We start from the raw sequence: 4,618 nt of genomic DNA on the forward strand, positions 1-4,618 counted from the left end.
ATTTTACATTTAAAACACTGTATATAAAGCAGTTATAATTAGCACCACCTCAAGTAAAATGGCAAACAATCCGACAACAGATACCAATTTATTTCTCTATAAAACAACACTTTTACTTTAGCTGATAATATTCCTCCAGGGATTTTGAATGCTGGAGTATTTTTACATATTTGTGGTAACAGTCTTATTTTCCTTCAGTAAAAGCTTCTTCCAGCGCTGCGGCACTCCCCTCTATCTCACCTCCTCACAGTTCTTTTAACTCAGTGTGTTGTTTACTGTGGGAAGGGGGGTGTGATGGGAACGCTGCATCTTCATTCACACACTCACTCACTCACTTCTTAACACACAAATCCTGAGCATATGTTGACAGAATGTTACATGCATGCTCCTTCACAGTCTCCATTTAACACTGATACAGTGTTGTTTGTCAATCAATTAAAATAGAAGCAACAGACTCAGTGAAAATATACGTTCTTATGTAATCCAAGACAATACTATAGAGAAATACCACTGTGAAGCCGGAGAGGAGTAAATTCAATTGTATGGTTGTTTTCGAGGTCATAGTTGATAGTAAACCTTGTTTATCCATACATTCTGCAAACCACACATCTGTTAGGTTTGTATATTTCATGTGTACGACGTAGTTCAAATTACATGTTTATAAGAGCTCAGTTTCTTATCAGGAGGAGAAGATGGTAAATGGCGAGGTGAGATGGCTGCCAAACAGATCAGGGCATTTCCAGCCGTGTTTGTGGCCACAAAAATGGGTATTTTTTAACGATACATTTCAGGACATTGCTCGCCTGGATTTTAGGAACAAAGGCGGGTGTTTTTGAATGAGATCAGGAAATTTCCAGCTGTGTTTGTCCTGACAAGAGCAGGTGTTTATTAACGACTGTTCGGGACCTTTCTAGCCATGTTTGTAGTCTCAAAAGCGTGTGTTTTTTCACAAGAGTTCAGGGCATTGCCATCAGTGTCTGTAGCCACAAACGCGTGTGTTTTTTAACGACAGTTCAAGGCATTTCCAGCTGTGTTTCTAGCAACAAAAGTTGGTGTTATTTCAGTATAGTTCAGGACATTTCCAGACATGTTTGTAACCACAAAACCCATTGTTTATAAATGAGAGTTCAGGTCATTTCCAGTATTAGAGTATAACAAATCTAATGCAGGAAGCCAACAAACTACAGCTGCAGAAGGGACCAAATATTTGAATCAGTGCCTTTAGGCCATAATGTCAACACAAACTGACCATTGCAAACGTCACAACAGTGTAGTATTTGTTGCAGGATCCTGTTGGTATGTTGCATCATTGTGTGTACAGCAGGGGTTGCTCTCTTTGTGTCGACACCTTTAAATGCCTCCCAGGCCTGAGAGGATTGCAGGCAGTTCGACAGCAGTTTTCAGTGTAAAGACTCATTTTGTCACCCATTAGGAGTGTGTGCAGCTGGTGACTCCCTTCTCATAAGTTGTAAGAGAGAACTGTATATTGTGTACATTTTTAAAGAAAGTGCTGCGGTTTTCTTGTTTTGAAAGCGAGTCTCCCTGCAGACTTGTCAGGCAGTATTCAAAGTACTCATTTTGCTCGAGAAAACATCTTGGCTATCTCGATGGCACAAAGCACATTTTCTTTGCTGCTGAAGCAGAAAAACAGGCGAGAATTGTGTTTGCATTTTACCCTCACATGGTAATCTTCAGCTCGGTAATCTAAATTTGGGTGGACAAATTTAATTTGCATCTCCAAACAGTCCCCTGATTGATGATTGCCGAAAATATCCCCTGTGTTCAATGTTTAAATGCTGTCGGAGGGATTCCTATAGAGTCTGTGCTGTGTTTTTGGTCTCTTTCATCTCACAAAGTCAAGTTTAAAAGGCCGGCATCAAACAGAGTAAGTACTTTCAGGAAACAGTATCGCTCAAGAAAAAAGAAAACAGAACTTGAAAGGCGATTTTCTCTTTCACCATCACACAGGGATAAATGCAAACTGTGCTGCCTGTTCCAACCAATTTTCAGTTTATTCACTTTTTTCATATAATTTCAAAGTACATCAAGGTGATCCTAAATTGATTTAGTCTGTTCTTTATTTAATGTTCATGGCATTCACTGTTGGCAGGAAATGGGCAGAAATCCAGTGACCCATCCTGACACACATTAGCCTGAAGTACTGTGAAAGAGGCAAAGGCCTCACCTGCATTCAGCCTTTAATTAAAGGCTACTGAGGGCAATGAAAGATGGGAATAACAACAGAGCGGCGCTTTAAAGCAGCCTGTTCAATGGTAAGTCTACCAGATGTCGATGTTTGTAACACCTGAAATACGATTGCTTTAGATTGCGTCCTTTAATGGCTTTCCCTCCATATTGAGGCTGATTAGAAGATGCTTAAACGAGGATCACAAAGTGAAGCTGTTAGAGAGCTCGTACTAAGCAGAAAATTAAATGTTTTTTTGGCAGGGAGAGATTAAAAAAAACTGCTAAACAGAGCCAACACCTGCTCAGCGAACAATTCAAAGGCAAAAATCCACATTTCATTAATTTCCACCATATGGAATATGACAAACCACCAGTTTCTTTTAAATCAATCAGCATTCACAAATGCTGGGACACAAACTGTGCCGGAAAACGCTGCGACAATACTCTTCTTCACTGTTAACTTAGTGCTGACTGCACCAAACTTAGCCTTGTTATAACTTACATATGAAGGTATTAGGAACATGTGCAGATTATGAGACAACAGGCCCCTGGGCACAGATGTGCAAAGACATAGAAACAAGTCACTCAGACTCTCTTTGTAGTCGCTACGCATCTTTTCATGGTTTTGTGTTCCTTGTGGTTGTTGGGTGTCTTTTTGTTGTAGTTTTATGTCTCTTTGAGATATATTTTTTTTGGTCATCTTGTGTCATTTTAATTCTCTCCTGGTCGGTACATGTTCATTTGAATGACATTTTGCAAGTAAGGGCCAGCAGGGGCCCCAGGTCTATGACCAGTAGGCCTGTTCAGTAATCCAGCCATGATTAGGAGCTAACTGTACTTGAAATATCAAAAGTAAAAGAATTCATAATGCAGAAAGAAATGGCCCCTGAGAGTGTTTTACTAGTATATACTACGATATGTTATTGTATTATTATAAGTTGTCAAATACAGGCGCCCAACACTGACAAAAAAAGCCGACCTTTCATGTTGGCATGATACTCAGCCGGGTGCCGTCAGTGTGAAATAGCACCTGATGGCATCAGGTGAAAACGCGGCCAGACAACAACGTGAGTTAAGAGGCGAAAAGTCCAAGTAGGCTAGATAGGAGGGGTGGTGGATGAGTCCAACAATCACCGACTTTATCCTGGGAGGCTGTTTGCTTCCCGTATGAATGTAAAGCCAAGCCCGTGTGTGTGTGTTGGCTAAACGTAACCACATGCATTTTGTCAACTTGCTGTGTTGTACCAACATAGTACTTTTAATTTGAAAGAGAATGTATGTAAACTGTACATTCCCTGTGAAAACAGAAGTGTATTTTGAAAAGACACAAGCCATGTACCAGCCTGACGCTGACACGGTGTCCCAGAACGTCAACAACCAACACACCCAGGGTACCTTGGACATCATATGCTGACATTGAAAGTCCACGACTTTGCAGTGACGTGTGACAAGGTCAGAATGAGAATGTTTTGTCATTGCAGCCGGGGTCACAGAATACAGCTGCTCTTTCTACAGTGAAAAATCATTAACAAAACCTTCTAAACACAAGATGACACGTTGCAGCAGGAATATCATCTGAAATCAGGGAGAAGTTAACGACATCTGAAACCATAATTACATGTTTCCCTGACATCTGTGTGTAAACAGCTGCAGTAGTTTGTAGACAAAGAAGAAAAGAAAAACGATGGAAACAGAATATATTGAAAAGTCTGAAAGTTTTTGCTCACATGGATTACTTTCTCTTCATTATCTGAAATGTTTAATATTTACTCTTATGAATTTGATTTTGTAACTTTATATGATATAAAATAAAGAAAAGCCATGATAAAGCCACAGCTGCCACGAGGAACTGTTGAGCAGCTGACAACACTTAGCTTGGTGCTAATTTGACACACATGCACTGAAGAATAACAGAGGTAATATAAAACATGGTGACACGCCGGACCTGTCAAAGTACTGTTTAATAAAACAACACCGACCTAATAATGTCAGCTAGGTTAGCATAACTGAAACATATACCTGTTAATGAGTTCATTTATGAGTGAGAACATGAGTCATGCTTACATTTACAGGACAGAGTAATGTTTCATTTTCACCCTGAAACTGTCATTTTTGGAAGTCATGTTGCAGCCTGTGATGCTACAGTCACTTCCTGTTTACACACACTTGACTGCTTATAATTTGACAGCACTGCAGATGTTTTCAAGCAGCTGATTTCACTTTGCTGAAGTCTGGTATCCACTTAGTATGACACAGTAAGGAGACCTTTCAAAAGGTTTATTAGAACAGTTATTCAAACATATAGCAAAGCTTTGTATGCACTGATCACCCAAAAGCTCCCAATTCAGATGTTATCAGCCCATCAAAAGGCCGTTATCAGTGGCTTGTAGCCTCATGGGTGTGGGATAGAAGGGGCCCGCCAAACCTACTA

Source organism: Epinephelus fuscoguttatus, linkage group LG11 (assembly GCF_011397635.1).
Source record: "Epinephelus fuscoguttatus linkage group LG11, E.fuscoguttatus.final_Chr_v1".
NCBI classification, from domain to species: Eukaryota; Metazoa; Chordata; class Actinopteri; order Perciformes; family Serranidae; genus Epinephelus; species Epinephelus fuscoguttatus.